General features: G+C 43.4%; 1 protein-coding gene across 2 annotated transcripts in view; it reads right to left on the reverse strand.

The window, feature by feature from the left end:
* The window catches only part of LOC138304105 (fer-1-like protein 4), a 1,042,026-nt gene that overhangs the window by 496,609 nt on the left and 523,442 nt on the right, over nt 1–21,975 (reverse strand). The gene's annotated exons all lie outside the window — the stretch shown is intronic.

Raw genomic sequence — 21,975 nt, forward strand, 5'->3', positions numbered from 1 at the left:
CCGGAAAGCCCCCGTTGCATACAACTTGCATGATCAAAATAGAAATTACTCTCCTATCTAATGTACCAAAAATATATATTTTTTTATCAATTACAAAATACAACTTATATATAAAGAAACAAATCCCACAACTATTTACAATGGCAGACCAATCCCAAAGTTTCAAGGTAACAAATAACATACAAGACAAATAACACTGTACATATAACAACACAACACAGACTTACACCAACAATCAGTCAGACAACATGTAACATACTCTATGCACAACAAACCAAACAAAACATATATCCTAATACAATAACATATATCTACACACCAAATAAATATGTTGGATAATATACACAAAAATATCACATAAATAACTTTTGATATATATTCATCAACATCAATTCTATTTTAACCATTTTAGTACTCCATAGCCATCCTAAACTTTTTCGATCTTAAAGACAGCTCCACATCACAATATTGTCTGTGCTTTAAATAGTCCCAGTATAATAGTCCGTCCTTGGATCTATAAAACATAAATTTTCCACTGACCACTTTGGTACTCCTTAGACAATGCGCGTTTCGGTGGACCCCAATTTTCAAATGCGTATATGGTCACACAGCCACCTTCCTCAGGGCACGTATAACAAAGCACCAAAAACAAAATTTGCTTAATCTGGCGGGATTTCACCTTTCTAATTTACATAAGCATTCCTTTGACAGTCATTCCTGTAATAAGGATGATAAAGGTTCTGTTATAGCCGAATCGAATAAATTGGAGAAAACCACAGAATACAATATGCGTGACGTAGGCATAATGTGGTGCAAGGGGTCGCAAAGTGGCACAATGCATGCATTGCACCACTTTGTAAACACAGCCACTTTAGCGTAAAAAAAAGATGCTAGTGTGGCGCAAGGAGGCCCCAGGGCCTTATAAATCGGGTCCAGAGTGCAGGGGGGACCTCAACCTTTCTGGGGCTTAAAACAATTGTAACAGGGGGCGCCTCGCCCCCCACGCAGTCCCGGGGTCATCCACCTTCCCAGGGATTTTAACAAATATAATGCAGGGGGCTCATCAAGCCCCTGCCCTCACAGCAATGGGGACCTCCACCTCACCAGGGCTTTTAACAAATATAACGAAGAATCGGCCGCGTGCCCCCCCAAAAACCTGGGGACCACCACCTCCACAGGGCAAACATGAAAAAAAAGAAAGTGGGTCCGTGTCGGACCCCTGCAGCCCTGGGGACCGCCACCTCCCCAGGGCTAAATTCACAGTTGGAGAGGGGCCGCCTTCATGGAGCCAATAATGGCCCTGGGGACTGTCACCCCCCAAGGGCCGGCTCCTGCTATGTCCCTGGGTACCCACCCTCAGGACATAGCTGTTTTGCTTGGCAAGAGCTCACAGCTGTCACCAAGCAAAAGCAAGCAAGGTCCTGTTAACATCTCCCGCTGTCAAAAAGTGGAGTTTTCATCTGTTTCCCTGCATGTAAATATGCGTGTAGGGAAACAGATGAAAACATTGGTCCCACAAGCAAGGAGTTGCTTTTCAAATCAGCTCCCTGCTTATGGGAGCAACGCTAGCTCCCGCAGGACATGATGAACTGGCTAGGACCGCATGGGCCTTGAGGCTCCCCCGCGGTCCTGTCACTCTTTCTCTCTATTCCATCCCATAATGGGGTGAAAGAGAGAGAGAGAGAGATTGTCATTGTAATGCTCTCTTCATGCAATGACTTCAAAGAGCAATACTAGCAAGATGTTTGATACAAATGTTATACTTACGTGTGGATGCAGAGCGGAACTCGTGCCTTCGCCACGCACTGCTAATTACCCCACAAATTACAGCACTCATGACATCTTTGATAACATCATTGATAATATCAATGTAATATTTGCAGTAAAATTTATGACGAAAAAACTTGGCGCTATAACAGGTGCTATAACAGCTGCTGTGATGCTGTAACACGTGAATTTCTATGGTTTTGTATGTTTAAAATGTGAGCCTAACTATAACCTCCTTGTAACCTTTGTTTTTTTCAGTGAATTTCTATGTCACTTTAATTTCCATTTTCAGTGAATATATATATATATATATATACATATATATATATATATATATATATATATACGTATATGTGTGGATAGACAGAGATGTGATTTAGTAGAACGCCCTGTAATATCCCTATAATCTAGTGAGCCTTTTGAAATGAGCCAGGCTCCTGTGAATAAAGATTCTAGTTGCAAATGTTCTGGTTAAAGTGCAGGGTGCAGTCCCTGCCACCTTCTTGCTTCAGCTTTCCCTGTGGTGCAATAGCCAGGTGGGGAAGGCTAGTGTCTATTTTTGTGATTAGTTCACATCCCTTCACAGAAAACGTCTATTCACCCCTCCTGCCAAATCTATAGATATAAGAACATGTGGCTGGACAGCCTCTGTGAAAGATGTTCACTCTTTTGAAACCAAACAGCCCCCAAAACATAGAAGGGGCCTGGAACATACTCCTGCATCTCATAGCCAAGAATAAATATTAGGCAGAAACCCAAAGTCAGTGTGCCAGGGTTTTAACATTAGCTAGTGTGCAGGCTCCTCAGAGCTGTATCCTGCTAACCCTAACTCCACCTTTTATGGATCACCTCTTTTCTCTTAGCCTCCCTTCATGATAAACAAAGAGTAATCAACTATCATGTGCATCTTTTCAACATGCCCTTACTGAAAAAGCTGGCCCCTGAGGTAAGAAACCCTTCCCAAATTACAACCCTTCTAAAGAATCCCTTAGCTAATCCTACCATCCTCAGTATTTACTATCCTATCTCTAATCTTTTTTTTCAAGATCAATTTTTAGCTCTCTCTTCTGTGAAGATAACTCTCTGACCATTTCTAATACGGTTTCACCCCTCTTCATGGCATGAAAGTCTCTTTGCTTCATTTTGTGGATGACATCAGTACTATCCTTGCTCATGACAGTAGAGCGGCTCTCTTTTTACATGATGTAAGCCAAGCCTTCAATATAGTTTCTCAAAAGTCTTGCTACCAAAGGCATTTGCTAGCTTCCTTTCAGCTGGATCACCTACTTCCTCACTGAGAGGACTTAAACCGTCTTCCTGTCATTTTTCTAGCCTGTCTCTTAACTTATCATTGGCAGGCTACCACGAGTATCTTCACATATCCATATAGTGTTTAATATCTATGTCTGTCCTCTGGCTGTCATAATCCAAGACTCAGACATTTCGTTGATAAATTATGCTGATGGCACCCAGATCATTTATTCTTTTAAGGATGCATTAGGTACTGGAACAATTTATTTCGGACCTGCCTTTCTGTAGTCATGTCCAAGATACAGTCTGTCTCAAGCTAAATGGAGACAAAACAGATATCATCATACTGGGAATCGCACACACCACCTGGTCCCCCTAATGGTGGCCTCAAAAAAGCCTTAATTTTGGTCTGACTTGGTTATTACAATTCTCTACATCTTGGCCTCCCAAAAAACATACTAGTTTAGAACCAAATGATATGAAACACTGCCGCCAAACTTAAAGGGACCCGTGCACATGATTCCACCTTCCACCTTTGCCCTTTCCTGCACTGGCTCCCCGAGAGCAAAAGAAGTATATTCAAGGCCATATGTGTTTGTCACATCTTTCTAAAGACCTCTTTTCTTCAACAGAAATTTGACTATAATCCTCCTACCAGACTAATTCACTCTTCTTTACTTCTTCTAATAAAAATTCCAAATGATCACAGGATGCATTCCGGAGGCTGGACTGTTCCCTAACAGGCCGCTAAAATTTGGAATTCTCTCCTGGAATTGGTCTGAAGTCGGCCATATCTGTCAAATTTTAAGAAAACATTTGAAAACCTGGCTTTCACAAATTACTTGCTGCTAATTCCTTTCCTTTCTTCCCTAAGCCAACACCGGTATTCCCTATGGGGTATCAGTGTACCAAAGACATATCATTAATTCGTTCATTCGTTTGTTCATTCATTCAGTGTGGGAGGGAACATTTCTGATTTCCAGGACTGGTGTATTTGATAGCCAGTTCCCCCGCCAGTTCGACAACAGAAACTGAAGTCTTGGAAGAAGATATCAGCCCATGTGTTTCAAATATCGGAGCTGACCAGAGAACGACTGGACTCTGCATCACTAGCACTTATGGCGCATGGAAAGATCAGTGCTATATTGAGCTGTGGTGAGTCCTTCTGTCCCTCTACCTCAGTGTGTGCCCCTGGTTGCACCTCCAGGGACCTTAAAGCTGCTCAGTCCCTCTGTGGCCTGGGAGAGACTGCTCGAATTGTAAGAATGACCCAAAGCTCCACTACCAATGAAATATATCCACTACAATAAGAAGTCAAAATGCTTTTTTCCTATACAGTCACCCTATGTAATCACCCAGGCTTCCAGTTCGAAGGCACATTAAGCCTCTATATTCCCCCTCAAACTTCTGATTAACTCCGTGTGGGCCATTCTTTCCATGCTTCGGACAATCGCTTTTGACATACTTGGATAGGCTCTCTGTTATTTCGGTGCCATGAACTATTATTGAACCTCAGCAGTGCTTAATTTGTGCTTGTTGTTTCCGGTGCTGAGCACCAGCACTTATTTTTGAGGGCCGGGGCTTATTCTTCTGCCTCAAGCATTTGCTGCGAGCAAAAGACACATATGGGAAAGGTGGAAGAAGAGAAAAACGAAAAAAGCTTCACAAAGGGAGAAAGTAGAAAGCTGCTAAAGTGAGCTGAAGGGGCAGGGAGTGGCTTTATATGTATTAAAGAGGCCCAAGATGGCTTCAAGATTACGCCGCCTCAGTATTCCATACTCGCACATTTAATTGCAGCAGCCGCATGTTTAAGAGGAGAGCTTTGAGCACCGGCACGTTTTTATTTACAAATTAAGTACTGAACCTGAGGAAGCAACAAGATCGCTGCACAGCATCACCAAGCAGCAGTGCCTAATATAGATCACCCCTCCTGTCCAGAGCCGTAAAGAAATCCTCCAACATCATTTACAATATATGTGTGCTCTCTCTCTTTCCTAGGTGTGCACAGAGATGAGGAGCTGCGAAGGAGCTGTAGCAAGAGCACACTTCTTAGTGCTATTTTTCTCTGGCTTCAGTCCAACAAGTGAATGTTGCAGGCATGCAGAAGACTTTCTCAGGGGAGTCAAAGGCCCCTGTGCACCTCTGCAGTCAGTGCCACTGATTGAGGCACACATTATCTGATAGGGCAAGGGATTGAGTAGTGCTGAGTTTCATGGCACACAAAGCACAGACACAGCTGAGATAATAGCAGACAGCTTCTCTCAGACAAGCATTGTTAAAGCCAATATGTATCGCCCTTGGAACCAAATGGCTTAAGCAGTGGGTTTTAGACATGAAGCACAGCATTTTTTTAGTTAGTGATCTGAGTTTGATTTGTAACTAGGTAATAAGAAAACAAATGTTGGAGAGGGACATGGAAGCCAAATATGGGATGTGGGTGGGTGGGGGGGTCAAAATGGGGATGCAGGAAGTGGTAAACAACACAGGAGGGACAGAGAAGTACACATTGAGAAAAAGCAACATGGGGGAAGCACAGAAGCAGCACGTGAGACACATCAACATAGGGGGCATAAGCAACATGGGTGGGACAGCAAGGCATGTGGTGAATCAAAGCAGATCTGAGACCTATGTGAATTGGGAGGAGCGTGGAAGGACACAGTGAGACAGTAAATACAGAGATTCAGGGTGCAGGGCAGAGAAACACAAGGCGAGAGAGAGCAACCTTTAGCTGTGGGAGCACAGACGTACGTGGAAAACAGAGCAACATGAAGGTGGGGGCAGAGAAGTGATGAAGCAGAAAATGAAGGTTTTCATTTATTAGCGCTTAAACGTAGTACTGAAATAATCATGTGTGACTTTAACCGAACTAATAAAGATTGTACGGGGACAAAATGTGCCCTCAGAGTAGTTTGCCAACATTTATAAGCGTGCTTTATATAACGTGGTGTATTAGAATTGCACTAATCCGACATAATCATAAACGTGTGCTACGATTTGCTTGTTTGAAATGCTTTAGCTTAGCATAACTTTAGTGGAGGCTTTGGCCTAGTTGCCTGGTCTCACGGTTTAGATGCTCGTATTTTTCCAATGTGCTATTAAACGTGTATTTTTGCTTGAAGCTGTACTTTTCCACTGAGATCGTTCACATGCTTATCTTAAAGTTTCGTGCCAGCCTGGCATATTTTCTCTTTACTCCAAGGTCGATCTGCAGGTGCGGACAAGGGAAGCTCTGAAAGTGAGTTAATTGGTATAAAATGTTGCAACTTGCGTACCCATCTCCAAGGATAATGTATGCTTAAGTAAAAGCTTGAGAACTGTCGTTTTTGATTGGACAATTTGAAGCTAACCTATGAACCCTCCAATGGAAGACCCTACTGGATTTGAACTGTTGTCTATAAAAACCAGGTGCACGAGAAGAAATTAGGCCATTACCCGGAGATCATTACAGTCATTATTGGACATCCCGCCATTTTGCAGACTTCGTAGCTATTATGGCCCACTTTGCTGCGACGCCATTTTGAAAGAGACTTTGATGCTTTCTCTAATCGAGAGAAAGAGACTTTAAATGATTCTTGCCCTAGAGACTTTAACTTTGATCCCTCACATGAAGTAGTAGTTTTTCCTTGCCGCCGTGAGGCAATTGCCCCGTCCACCCCTGCCCCTTAGCCCCGTCCCATGCTGATCGAAACGGTACCCATGCTGATCGAGAAACGGTACCTGTGAGACGAAGACTTCCTTGTATGCTGATCGTAATTGGTAAATATGAAAGGAAATTGTACAATTGCATTGTGTTTCCTTTAGGTAACCAACTGCTGATTTCGATAAGATCCCTAGCTAGGAGTTTTCTAAATTAATGTTGCTAAATTGTTTTTGCATGAAGTCCCACATGCCGATGCTAATTTGAGGTTAGATGAGGATTCCTTTTGTTGCACGATGCAATTAGCTCATTACAGATTATCGTATTAGTGATTTGCATTGCTATTATCGAATGCCTTGTGATTCAAATGCTGCATAGATTGCACTTGTTTTGCCGTTATGGACAGCTATTAATGTTCATTTACGTTTATCATTTGGTGTTGAGACACATTTATATTGTGCTAGCTTTGTTAATATAGGGAAATAAATTCACTAACTTTGAATAAACTGGTGTGGTTCTTCCTGACTGAAAGGTCAGGGTTCGCCGAAATGTATTCTGGACTAATTGTTAAGTGTTATGTTGAACAGGGTATTGCTTATGTTCGTTATTGATTATTGATTTGATGCAATTGACCGATATAGAGTACGGAGAGTTCCACTTAGTCAAAAGATTCATCGGCCTAAAGAGCGTCCGAATACAGGTAAATTATTAGTACGGACCGCTCTATCAGTAGATGGTAGCAGAGGACGGTTTCGTCTTTTGGGACCCTGTACTCTTAAAGTACATGGTGTTGAATTAACGGTTACGCATTTTGAGACCCCACTCGAGAAGTTGAAATAGATTTTTCTTGGATAAAATAGATTGAGAAAATGATGATGGGCTAGGTCCACCGCGACTTTCCCGGGATCTCGGAGCTTGCGAATGAAGAGAATGGAGGTGTGGAATCGGCGTTGGCGGTACTAGTGATGGTATGAGTGAAGTTAGGGTTTTGCGCTTGCGCAGCTTATTGCCGCAGGGTGTGTGAAAAGGTTGCGAGGAATTTTTTTCTTTCTAGAAGATAGCGGAGGTGCGACTCCGAGTGTAGAAGTAGAGAAGTCGTCGAACTTCATAGAAATAGCGGAGGTGCGGCTCCGAGTGTGAGAGTAGGGAAGTCGTCGAACTTCATGTGGCGCTTTGTGCATAAAAAGGTCCACGTGGTTGTTGTTGTTGAGACGGGCCCTGCGAGGTCAAGAGACTCCGGAGTATGTTGATCCATGTTGTGGTCTGGGCGGTTTAGTAGGTTGATCGGGCGTGGTCAACAAGTCGGTACGAGTGTTAAGGGAGTGAAAGAAACTTCGACTTCGGGCTTTGACAAGATTCTAAGTGCACTAGAACAGATCATTGACACGTTGAGAGTAGGTCTGCGGGTCAGATTTGCTTGCGAACGTGGGGACCGAGAAAGACGGAATAGCGGCCGAGGCTAGTGAAAAGTCCCTAAGGTCCTGAAGCGATTGTGTTACCCTTCCTGTAGTAAACCGACAGATCTGTTTTATTTTTTGGTAGCTCGCGATACATGCAAGAAGTTGTTACGAGAGGAGCTGAGTGAAGGAAGACTAGCCGCGAGGCTTTGTCAGCCGCAGTGTGTGTGAGTGTGACGTCACTAGGAGCTGCGCTGGGATAGGTTGCTTGTAGAGAAGGGTCGCGCACGGATTGGACGCAGTCCGTGGGGCTCGATTGGAAGGGGAAAGGCAAGCGAAGAGTATTCCGGGAATTAAAGTCACCTATTGATTACAAACTTTGTGAAATAAAAGACGAGAAAATGAAATTCTTTAAAGCATTGAGGAGTGCGATGAAGGGGGAGTCTTACATTAAAGCGAGCGTAGGAGAGGAGACGCCGCCCGAAGGTACACCAGCTTACATTGTAATGGAAGAGAAGGGGGTAGCTCCGTGCCTTTGGCTAAAGCAATGGCACAAACTGACAGAGAAACATGGGAGCGTAGCGTTCCCGATACATGGGACATTCAATATAAGGATCATAGAGAATTTGAGATTCACGATGTACGACATGAAGGTACCTCCAAGGCCAGCACAGTTTGAGGCTCTAGCGATTTGGGAACTGATGGCCAGACAGCAACAGCAAAATAAGTTCGAGAACAGGATAAGAAAGGTAGAAAAGACGCTAGCGGACGCTAGGTGGGATAATGCACAGAAGGTGTGGAGGTCAGATGTATTGCAGGGGATAAAATTGTTTCCCGCAATTACTAAGGAAGAAGAGGAGACAGGTAAGAAAGCTACCTGTAAGACAAACAGGAGGTGTTCCAAGGATAGAGAGGACGAGGAAAAGTTGAGAAGAGAAGAGGAGTTAGAGGATGAGGAGTTGATAATGCAATTGCTGAACGACCGTCCACCACCTTATGCAGAGAGTGGACAAGGTACCAGTTCTGCCCCTCCGGCATCGGTACAGGACGGTGAAAGTCAGAGTCCAGGGGCTTCATCGGGATCTAAGGACCCGAGTTTACTGTTCACCCCGCAGATACCGCAGGTTAGGAGAATATATCCAGATGTGCCCATGTTGAAACCAGCAGAAAATTATCAGCCGCAGATGCCAGGGTACTACAGCAGTGACAACGGTGCAGGAATGATTCTAGATCCAACCGTAAGGGAAGGGCAGAATGGTCACAACCCGACAATGGCACAAGCCGAATCGGCTCAGTTTCTGATGCCTCAAAAGCAGATGCAGGGGGGAAATGCACATGCTCAGATGACGGGAAGTCAAATGGGCATGCCGGCAATGATGACCCATAGTGTGGGAATGAACATGTCTCAGAACATGGGAAATGGACAGAACCCAGATGCGATATCGCTACCCATTACTGTAGGTCCACCGGTACCTCTGTACAGTCAGCCCAACTTAGGTATGAGCGGTCAGGGATCAATGCCGCAGAATGGGACAGAAAGGAGGTGCATAGAAAACACTCCAGGGATAACTCCGATAGCGGCTCAGCCAACTGGATCTGGGTCCTTGATGGAGTTTAGTCCCATATGTGCTCAGTCAACACTGGTGAGGTCAAGTCCCCCACTGATAATACCTCTGTCATCGAACACTGAAAAGTTGCCGCAACCATCAATGGCAGTCGATGTGAATGCTACACTGATGGGGTTGAATGCGCAACAGCTGACACAGTGGTTCAACAGTCTAAATTCCACACAAAGTTCAGATAGTGAGAAGGGAGAAGATTATCTGAATAGGATGAGGCTGAACATGGAAGCACAAGAATTGGTGGAAGGGACTATGGGTGTGAATAGGTTGGAGTCCTACTCGGAAGAGGAGCTGAGATACCTATGTCCAAAGATTACGAAAGAAGTGAATAAGGTACATAAAAGCTTGCAGGAAATAGCTGACAAAAACGGGGTTGATATAGACAAGACAAAACACTTGAGCAGAAGCTATAGGTTGGATTTTGGGGCCACAGATTTTGAACACATGAGGTCAGCAGGCATGAAGGCACACCTTAGAGAATTGCTGCAGAGTGCACAAGTATGGAGGTGCTTAGACAAGTGGGAAAGCAGGTGGTTAAAGAGAAAGGAAAAGAGGAGGGACAGTGCTACAGAGCATAATGAGAAAAGACCACAAAGCAGCGAGACAGTAACCATGTTACCAATGAGGGAGACAGCAGGGGGAAAATTAATACATGTACCGTGGCACAGAAGCGACATTCAGTCATTTACGGACGATTTTCCCAAACTGAGAGAGAAGCCGATTGAATGGTATCAACAGACTGATAGGTTTGTGAAGCTTGCAAAATGTCTTTGGGAAGATCTGAATACTCTCTTTGAGATTGTGGTTCCAGCAGATTTGTGGGAGGATTGCAAAAGAGCTGTAGGTTGGCCGACAAGTGAACCAGAGAGAGACAGGGAGACGGGTGCACCATCACCTATGGTGATGAGCCTGTACTATAAGGTGATTGAGCATTTGAAGACGAAGGTTGCCGCGAAAAATGTGGATTGGCAGAAGATCGATCGAACTGCCCAAGAGGCTAAAGAGTCGATTCATAGTTACTATGAGAGGTTGTTGAAGGCGTTTAAGAACTACAGCGGCACGGAAACGATAGAGGCGAAGGACATGCTTCATTTTGTGTTTAGATTTGTGGAAGGGCTGAGACCAGAGATAAGTCAGATGATAAAGTCGCATTTGATTTGCTGGCAGTCGAAACCGATTGATGAGGTGTTGAATTATGCGAAATACTGTAGCGACGAAATTGAAGTGAAACAGAAAAGGTTGAAAGAGAAGGTGATGATGATGCAGCTTAAAGCAGCTCAGACAGGTTTACAAGGTTTGCAAGGGATGCAAGGGTTCCAACAGCAGGTACCGCAACCGCAGCCGCAGTTGCAGGGAAACATGGCGTTTCAGCCACAGGTCAGAGGCAGAGGAGGTTTCGTGAATAATGGACCGGATTTGAACACTGTTGTGACTGGTGTGCAGGCAATGAAGAAGGTGATGCCGTGTCACGTGTGCGGAATTGTCGGTCATTGGAAACGCGAGTGCCCAATGGTGGTGCAGGAAGGTGCAGGTGCAGGTGTTGGTCAGCAAAACAATGATGTCAATGCATTTCAGACAATGAGGGGACCGAAAATGAGAGGTCCAAACCCAAATTTTCAGACCATAAATCAGTTGCAGGGATTACAACCTATGCAGCCGCAGCAGATGCAGATGCCTCGTATGCAGATGACGCAAATGCAGCCAATGCAACAGCAGTTACCCATGGTACCTAATCAGCAAATGCAAATACCTTTGGCACCAATGAGTCAGCAGCAAGTGATGGTTCCTCCACAGGTCTCGGGTCAGGTAATGAGTACAAATGGCACAGTACAACAGTTCCCACTACACAGTGAGAGTGGAATAAACAATGTATGGGAGAGTGAAAGCTCAGAAGAAGAAGGAGATTGTGTGCTTGCAGCATCCTTGGAAGTTGATCAAAAGGGTCCGTACGTAGAGGGAAGAGTAATGGGTCATCGTGTCTCGTTCTTGGTTGACACGGGAGCCACACGTTCAACTGTTAAGAGTAGTGAAGTACCAAATTTGCCACTTTCAGGGAGGACAGTTCAAGTGGTGGGAGTAGCAAACAGGCACCTGACGAACCCAATAACAGATCCGGTATCAGTCAGCATCGGTAACTATCAAGGGGTACATCAGTTTGTGGTATGTGACTCAAGCCCGATAGCACTGTTAGGAAGAGACCTATTGTGCAAATTGGGTTGTTCGATCATGTGTTCGAACGAAGGAATAACAATCCAGACGAGCAGTGATGGGGAAGAAGAGGACAGTGTAGAGGGGGATGAGATGGAAACGGTAGATGAAGAGTATCCTCTGATTTGTCTTTTCCCGATGATAACTGAAGAAGATATTCCAGCTGAATTACGGGAGACAGTCGGAAAGGAAGTGTGGGACATGACAGGGAAAGAAGTGCGATTGATGAAAGGAGTGGAACCAGTGAAAGTGACTGTAAAGCCCAATGCAATCTTTCCCCAGACCCCACAATACCACATGGCACAAGACACCCTCATGAAAGTTGCTCAACTTATTGACGAATTTGTAAAACAGGGAGTACTGAAAGAGGTGTTAAGCAGTCCATGTAATTCACCAATAATGGGACTAATAAAGCCGAGTGGAAAGGTCCGACTTGTGCAGGACTTGAGGAAAATAAATGACATCATAGTCAAATGTTGCCCAGTAGTACCGAATCCAGCTGTGATAATGTTCCAGGTCCCTTGCGATGCTGAGTGGTTCTCAGTCATCGATTTGTCACAAGCATTCTTTTCTGTGCCTCTTCATGAGGACAGCCAATTCCTCTTTTGTTTCAAATTCCTAGACAGAGTGTACAGTTGGTGTCGAATTCCTCAAGGATTTTCTGAGTCACCGTCAATCTTCAATCAGATTCTAAAGAAAGACTTGGAAGAGTTAGAATTGCCATTCGAGTCAACCCTAGTACAGTACATTGACGACTTACTGGTTGCATCAAAGACAGAAAGTGGCTGCACAGCCGATACCATTGCTCTGTTGAACCATTTGGGAAGGAATGGACACAAGGTGTCTCCTTCCAAATTGCAGTTCTGTCAGAAGAAAGTGAAATACTTGGGTCACCAGATAGAGAAAGGGTCACGGAGAATAATGAAGGAAAGAATAACGAGTGTACTTCAAATGAGTCCGCCCAAGACGAGGAAGGAGGTGAGGAAGTTTTTGGGAATGGTGGGCTACTGTCGCCAGTGGATTCCCAACTTCTCAACTCTAGCGAAGCCTTTATTGAAACTGACCCAGAAGGATGCCTTGGATCAAATTGAGCTGAAGGGAGATGAGATGGATGCTTTTGTTGAATTGAAAGAGTGCATGTGCAGGGCTCCAGCTTTAGGTATGCCTGATTACACAAAGCCTTTCACATTGTTTTGCCATGAACGTGATGCATGTTCTTTGTCTGTCTTGACACAAGCCCATGGTGGCGTAAACAGACCAGTAGCGTATTTTTCAGCTACTTTGGATCCGGTCGCAGCAGCACTCCCAGGGTGTTTGCGCGCCGTAGCAGCAGTTGGTATCAGCCTCACTCAGAGTGAAGGAATAGTGATGGGACACCCAGTAACAGTCATGGTCCCTCACTCAGTTGAGATACTTTTGACCCGCTCCCGAACGCAGCACATGACTGGAGCAAGACTCACAAGGTATGAAACGATAATTCTGGGCTCACCGAATGTGCAGCTGAAAAGGTGCACTACGTTGAATCCAGCAACCTTGCTTCCTGGAGAAAATGCTGAAATTGAGAACGCTGAAGACGTCGAGCATGACTGCCTTCAGGTGACTGAATTTTGCACAAAACCTCGACCGGACATTAAGGATACTAAGCTTGATGAAAATGACCAAATTCTTTTTGTTGATGGTTCATGTCTAAGAGACGGGATGGGGATTTTGAAAGCAGGATACGCTGTATGTACTGTAACAGGTGTCTTGGAAGCGGGATGGCTTCAAGGAGTCTATTCTGCACAAGTAGCAGAACTTGTAGCCCTTACAAGAGCATGTCAACTGTCTGCATTGATGAAAGTCACCATTTACACTGATAGTCAATACGGGTTTGGGATTGTGCATGACTTTGGACAACTATGGTCACAGAGAGGTTTCCTGACTTCTTCAGGATCCCCAGTGAAAAACGGGGAGAGAATAAGGGAATTGTTACACGCCATTCAAATGCCAGCCGAAGTTGCAGTGGTAAAGTGCAGTGCTCATACAAAAGGACAGGACTTTGATTCTCTGGGAAATGCATATGCGGATCAAGTTGCAAGATTTTGTGCCTTGAACTGTATATTACTCAGGGATGAATGGAATTCGAATAGTGAGCCAGAACTCGAACCAGCTGAAGCATTTGCCTTAAAGGTCGTAGATACAATAGATGAATTAAAAGCATTGCAGAATAACGTCAGGGAGGATGAAAGAGATTCCTGGATTAAATCACAATGTATAAAGAGACCAGACGAGTTATGGGTTTCAAATGAGGGAAAATTTGTTTTGCCAAACAGTCTCTTATCACAGCTTGCGCGGTTCTATCATGGGCAAGCTCACCTAGGGAGAGATGCCATGATAAGATTGTTCAAAACTGATTGGTTTAACCCCAGATTTCGTCAAGCTGCAGAAGCAGTTTGCCATCGATGTGTCACTTGCCAGCAGATGAACCCAGGAAAGGGAACAGTTGTGAACGCGAGCCACATTGGTAGGGAAAGCGGGCCTTTTAGTCGTATGCAGATGGACTTCATTGAGATGCCCGTGCATGGAGGTCTAAAGTATGTGTTGGTGATTGTGTGAATTTTTAGTCACTGGATTGAGACATACCCCACACGTAGAAATGACAGCCTTACAGTTGCAAAGCTATTGTTGAGAGAGTTAATACCACGTTTCGGATTCCCGATCTCTTTAGAATCAGATAGGGGAAGTCACTTCAATAACGAGGTGATAAAGTTACTCTGCGAAGCGCTGAACATTGAGCAAAAACTGCATTGTAGCTATCGCCCTGAAGCATCAGGATTGGTGGAGCAGATGAATGGTACACTGAAATCAAGAATGGCGAAAATATGTGCATCAACAAACTTGAAATGGCCTGACGCATTGCCCTTAGTGCTAATGTCAATGAGAAACACCCCTGATAGAAAGACTGGATTGTCTCCGCACGAAATTCTCATGGGCAGGGCTATGAGACTTCCTGCAGTTCCCGCAAACGCGCTTTTGAATATTACAGATGATATGGTGTTAGACTACTGCAAGGGTCTGGCTGACGTGGTTCGCTCTTTCTCTCACCAGGTGGAAGCGACCACCTTGCCACCGATCCAAGGTCCAGGACACGCACTGAAAGCAGGTGACTGGGTCGTGGTAAAGAAGCACGTGAGAAAGTCGTGTCTGGAACCCCGTTGGAAAGGCCCTTTCCAAGTGATCCTGACGACAACTACCGCTGTGAAGTGTGCGGGGGTTCCCAACTGGATTCACGCCAGTCACACAAAGAAGGTGTTGTGTCCCACAGATGAGGAAGTTGAAGCGCTAAAACTGCCAGTGCCTGATAAAACAGTGCTGAGTGCTGAGACAGAACAAAACCGAACTGAAAGCGGACAGGCAGAAGCAGGAGAGAGAGAGATATTATTGGAGGACGAAGAGACAAACTCACTTGGGGAAGACCAAGGAGAAAGTTCAGACAGCGACAAAGAAGCTGAAGGTGACAAAGAGCCTGAAGCAGCTGAGGGTAGCAAAAAGCCTGAAGCAGCCGAAGGTGACAAGGAACCTGAAGCAGCTGAAAGTGATACAGAGCCTGACGAAAGTAACGGTGACGAAGGGCTCGAAGAAGGTGAAAAAGCAGGAGAGCCTGATCAGAGGAGGGCTTTCCCAGAAGCAGACGATACAGAAAAAGAAAAAGAGAACGTGATCGATTCCCCAGAAGGAGGGGACAAGGCAGAACAGAACGAAACAGTTCAAACTTCTACAGAAAAGGTCGCAGGTCCGTCAAATGGACACGGTGCGAAGAGAAGACTAAGTATATCACCAGTAAAACAAAGGACTGAAGAAGGTTTGAACGACGGAGAAAGGCCAAAAGTGAAAGAGAAAAGAAAGGAAGTGTCTGTCGTGGTACCAACCTCAAGAGAAGAAAAGGACTTGACAAAAGAGGAAAGTACCAGCGAAGCAGAATCGAAAAGAGAAGCAAAATTGAAAAGGTAAAGGATACCAAACAGGAGATATTCCGGTCCTGAATGGGCATATGTAGTCAATGATGATTGGACTGACGAATTTGTATCTCTAAGCATCGAGAACGAAGAAGAAGAGATACCGATAGAAAAGAAAAGTTTTATGGACAGTGTTGATTGAAAGGGTGATAAATGATATTGCTTGCTACAATCTAACGTGATACAAACAACCAGCTGAGACATTGCTAAACCGGATGAGACATTTGCTAAACCGATAAAGACTGAGTTATTGCCGAATTGAGACAAATGCTGCTAACCGATAAGTGACTGGCCTCTTGAAGAAGACTGTGTGAACATTGCGCTCGTTCAGCTTTGTAACTGATTTGCTAAATAGTTTTTTATAGGTGCTTCTAGCTCTCTGATTCTATACAGATCATGACGCAAAACAATAGAAAGAAATATTGTAAATATGTGTGTATAGGCTTGATAATTGCATGTGTACTAATAATAATGGCAATTGTGCTTGGAATGCATGGAAAGGGTGAGAATGAGAGAATTGCTGCTTCTACTTTTGCTCCTGTTACTGTCACTGAACTAACCGCATTGAAAAGACTAGAATTAGATGAGAGGCTCTTGCATGATAAGAAAGAACTTTCATATAACGTTTTCTATCGCTTGCTAACAGAATATGTTGAGACAATGGATGCGAAAGATTGTTATGTGTGTACACAGATACCGACATCAGTGAAGGAAGGGGTGACATATCACCACATGCCTCTTACATACGGGATTACATGTAGTATAGTAATGTCGAGATTTTATGGTCAAACTAACATACAGTATTTTTACTCAAATTATGATGTTACCTTTGCATATGTTCCTATAATAGCGCAGCTAAGCCAGATTGCTAAAGATTGGGATGCTAAGATAATGAGGGAATTTTTCGAGCCAATGCAACCTTTTGAAACGGCTCACGCTCATAGGGAAAATCTTACCTGCTCGCTCTCTGCAGTAGAGATAAGCTTTTTAGATCGCACAGATGATAGAAGGGCACAAATGAATGCGAAATTAGAAAAGGAGCTACATAAGAGGGCTTCAGTAGATAACTATGATTTTGCTGCAATAAAAACACAAGGGAGAATAGCTTTAGATGCTTGGCATGTAGGGAAATTTTGTATATATCGAGGTGAATCTTATTATGACAACATTTTCGTAGGAGCGAGTGAGTGTAAACATACGTTTATCTTTAAGGCCAAATGGACATTCATGATGGACGGACTTGACCCTGTCATTCCAGGTGTATATTACATTTTTGGGTATAATGCCTATTATCGTCTTCCAAAGGGATGGTGGGGGAGATGTTATTTGGGTATAGTGTTCCCAAAGGTTTATCAACTGGATGACCTATTGATGATTCAAAAGACATCTGGATCCCATCGTATCCAGAAAAGAGAGACCGCAGCTGCTGTGGTAGGAGATATATTTGGAGCCATGATTCCTTCATTGGGAGTTGTGCTGAATTCCATCAAAATAAGAAAATTGTCTATTATAGTGGATAACATGTTGACGAAGTTTTCAGGTGCTATAATCCTGATAGATGCTGAACTTGCAGCGGAAAGAGCTATGACTCTTCAAAATAGGCTTGCTTTAGACATTCTTTTAGCAAAGGATGGTGGCGTTTGCAAAATGCTTGGTGCACGACACTGTTGTACATATATTCCTGACAATAGTGTGAAAATTAAAACTATGCTTGCTAATCTAACAAAAGAAAGTGCAGATTTGAAGGAACTGAAAGAACCAGGAGTGTGGGAGAAGGTTGGAAAAGGACTTGCTTCAGTGGGACATTGGATTGGGGGAATTTGGAATGGAATATTGCTAAAAATAATAGAGGGAATTTTGATAGTGATAATTTGCATATTTGGAATTTGGGGAATAAAAAGGGGAATAATAATGATTATGGAAAGAATTAAGAGAAGAAAAGAAGAGAAAATTATGAAAAGAATGGCAGAAGAATACAAAGAGAAAACTAGGGGAACTAAAAGGAAAAGAGAACTGACAGAATTTTAATGGAATAAAATTTGTGGGCATGGTTTGGTGTGATGACAAGTAGTCATCAGAGGAGGGATTGATGAAGCAGAAAATGAAGGTTTTCATTTATTAGCGCTTTTAAACGTAGTACTGAAATAATCATGTGTGACTTTAACCGAACTAATAAAGATTGTACGGGGACAAAATGTGCCCTCAGAGTAGTTTGCCAACATTTATAAGCGTGCTTTATATAACGTGGTGTATTAGAATTGCACTAATCCGACATAATCATAAACGTGTGCTACGATTTGCTTGTTTGAAATGCTTTAGCTTAGCATAACTTTAGTGGAGGCTTTGGCCTAGTTGCCTGGTCTCATGGTTTAGATGCTCGTATTTTTCCAATGTGCTATTAAACGTGTATTTTTGCTTGAAGCTGTACTTTTCCACTGAGATCGTTCACATGCTTATCTTAAAGTTTCGTGCCAGCCTGGCATATTTTCTCTTTACTCCAAGGTCGATCTGCAGGTGCGGACAATGGAAGCTCTGAAAGTGAGTTAATTGGTATAAAATGTTGCAACTTGCGTACCCATCTCCAAGGATAATGTATGCTTAAGTAAAAGCTTGAGAACTGTCGTTTTTGATTGGACAATTTGAAGCTAACCTATGAACCCTCCAATGGAAGACCCTACTGGATTTGAACTGTTGTCTATAAAAACCAGGTGCACGAGAAGAAATTAGGCCATTACCCGGAGATCATTACAGTCATTATTGGACATCCCGCCATTTTGCAGACTTCGTAGCTATTATGGCCCACTTTGCTGCGACGCCATTTTGAAAGAGACTTTGATGCTTTCTCTAATCGAGAGAAAGAGACTTTAAATGATTCTTGCCCTAGAGACTTTAACTTTGATCCCTCACATGAAGTAGTAGTTTTTCCTTGCCGCCGTGAGGCAATTGCCCCGTACACCCCTGCCCCTTAGCCCCGTCCCATGCTGATCGAAACGGTACCCATGCTGATCGAGAAACGGTACCTGTGAGACGAAGACTTCCTTGTATGCTGATCGTAATTGGTAAATATGAAAGGAAATTGTACAATTGCATTGTGTTTCCTTTAGGTAACCAACTGCTGATTTCGATAAGATCCCTAGCTAGGAGTTTTCTAAATTAATGTTGCTAAATTGTTTTTGCATGAAGTTCCACATGCCGATGCTAATTTGAGGTTAGATGAGGATTCCTTTTGTTGCACGATGCAATTAGCTCATTACAGATTATCGTATTAGTGATTTGCATTGCTATTATCGAATGCCTTGTGATTCAAATGCTGCATAGATTGCACTTGTTTCGCCGTTATGGACAGCTATTAATGTTCATTTACGTTTATCATTTGGTGTTGAGACACATTTATATTGTGCTAGCTTTGTTAATATAGGGAAATAAATTCACTAACTTTGAATAAACTGGTGTGGTTCTTCCTGACTGAAAGGTCAGGGTTCGCCGAAATGTATTCTGGACTAATTGTTAAGTGTTATGTTGAACAGGGTATTGCTTATGTTCGTTATTGATTATTGATTTGATGCAATTGACCGATATAGAGTACGGAGAGTTCCACTTAGTCAAAAGATTCATCGGCCTAAAGAGCGTCTGAATACAGGTAAATTATTAGTACGGACCGCTCTATCAGAAGCACACAGCGAGACAGAATAATAGAGACGGGGAGCAGGGAAACTGACGAGGGAGACAGCTGGAAAACATGTACTGTTGTTGAATGTCTAAATAAAAAGAAACATATAGTATATAAAAAATGAGCAGTGTTGTGACACAGTTATGTTCCAGTGGCGGGACAAACTCATGATGAGGAAGTAAACTCCACACAAGACATCAAGTAAGAAGCAAAATAGAGTGGCAATGAGGCAAACCAAAGGTAAACAATAGACGGGCTCTTAGTTCAATGTAAGATAACAAATTGTCTCACAACAGATAGTGCATATGCTGTTTTAGGCAGACATAAAAAAAGGTACAATACAGGTGACAGCAGTGCAAGCTCCCCTCACCAAACAGGCACAGCCTGTTTAGAGGTTTCACTCACATATTAAATAGTCACAGTAAATTTTGCAGCAGGGCCTATGGACTACTCTTCTTCGCAGGCCACAGGCAGTAAGAGAGGACACGTTCTGGTTTGTTTAGAGCCGCCTGCATAAAAAACAGCAGAAATCAGCTTGAAGCCAGTGCACACAAGGAAAGCTCCACAACGGCAGCAAAAGGTGAAACCTGTGCCTGGTCAGAAAGCTGCTTGGGAGTAGAGAAGGCGAACGCACTCATGGAGCTCAGTTGACTTTTGGCAGTGGATCACGCCCCCGATGCTACTTCAGGGCAGAGTTCAGTTATACTGAAAACATATTGGGAAGAGTGTTCCCATCAGCAACGATCCTGTTAAAATAGAACATCATCACCAATGTTTTAATTTGTTCTCAAGCCCAGGAGAGGGTTTCATCATATCTGCTCTGATGCCACTAAAGCCCAACCACTGACTAATAAATGCTACATCTAGTGAAGGTTGAATTTGCATGTAGCAGGATAGATCCTCCTTGCTTATCTCAATGCAGAGGACTGTTTCCGCAAAATAAGGATACATGTCCATTAAACTCTTCCTGAAAGATAACACTCCATTGTTTTTGACTAGTGCCACATCCCTACGTCAAAACAAAAAAGGTGTTTGTGGAGAGATCTGTAAATGCCAAACCTGTCATCAAATCAAACAGTCACAAAGCATCAAACATATAAGTATATTTTTGAAGCAAGTCATAGTTATGTAAAGCTGATTTATACAATTTCTATACCAACGAGTATTATGCTATATTAATTCAGGAAAAGTAGATTATTAATTGGGATGTTACAAGTATCCTCCTCAAAGGAAAAGGCATTTGCCTGCTAGATGCCATATAAATTAAATATATTAAAACTGTGCTCAATTCCTGATAACGTGACACATAGCAGTCAGGCATAAATCACAGCAACGTGCAAAGTATTTAAGCAGTGTATGCACAGAAGAAAAAGTCACACAAAACACAATAAACCTCATTAACCAATTTTGAAATAAAGAGGAAAGATTTATGAATAAAAGAAGTCAGAAATGACAAAAACCCAATAACAGGAATTAGAGAGATGATTTTTTTCTAAAATATATAAGTGAATATAACACCAAAAAGCATTGTGTGTGAATGATAGACTGTAGAAAAAAGTAGATCAGGATGAAGGCCTGATTTAAAGCCAACCACCATCGAACCCTCGTTGGACATAACAGTAGATCGGTTCTGGTGAAGGTCTGTAACTCAATAAGTTAAACGAAAAATCAAAGTCCAAATGCAGAATGGGACTTTGTCGCTTTTTGAGAATACATTTTTCACTCCAAGTGGATCACAGCTGAAATTGTTGCCATGCCATGGAACTGAAATCCAGATACTTGAAGTAGGTTGGTCCTGCTGGAACTTTGGAGATTTCTCATTGAAAAGTTTCTAAGTTCCAGCACAACATATGACAGTCAATTTTTCTGAGGTGCTGGGAGCCTTAAGTGGAACTAAGCTGATATTCAATCTAAGGCCATGGAAATGCCAGTTGGGTACTTTTTCCAAAGGGCCCCCTAAAGCTCTGGGGAAAAGTTTGCATCCATTTTCCATACTTTCTTCCAGTGCTCAGTCGGTCACAGGAGTTCACTTCTAAGGCCTCCAAGACCTCAGGAGGGGGCACTGAGAAATGTGAAGGGTGTCAGTCAAAGTCCAAACGTAAATTCCAGCACTGGTCTAGTTGCCACTGTTCAGCTGGCTAAAGCAAGGAACAGTTTTCTTGCAGCTTGTTGTGTCCCTGTACCCACCCTGTAGCCGAGCCAACTGACCCTTGAAGACCACTTCTTTGTCCTGAGTAGGAAAGTGAGCAGGTCCAGTCCTTTAGGGCTGCTATCAGATCACAGTCAGCAGGCACCTTCCTCTTCTTGTCTTGCTTAGGTCCAGGAAGAGTTCTAAGGATGGTGCCTGAGGATGCCACATTTGTTCCCGGGGGTAACCTTACCCACCTTTTCAAGGGTGCCTGTCTGCTCTACTGCCCAACTGAGTCCT

Source organism: Pleurodeles waltl, chromosome 7, assembly GCF_031143425.1.
Source record: "Pleurodeles waltl isolate 20211129_DDA chromosome 7, aPleWal1.hap1.20221129, whole genome shotgun sequence".
In the NCBI taxonomy this organism is placed as follows: domain Eukaryota; kingdom Metazoa; phylum Chordata; class Amphibia; order Caudata; family Salamandridae; genus Pleurodeles; species Pleurodeles waltl.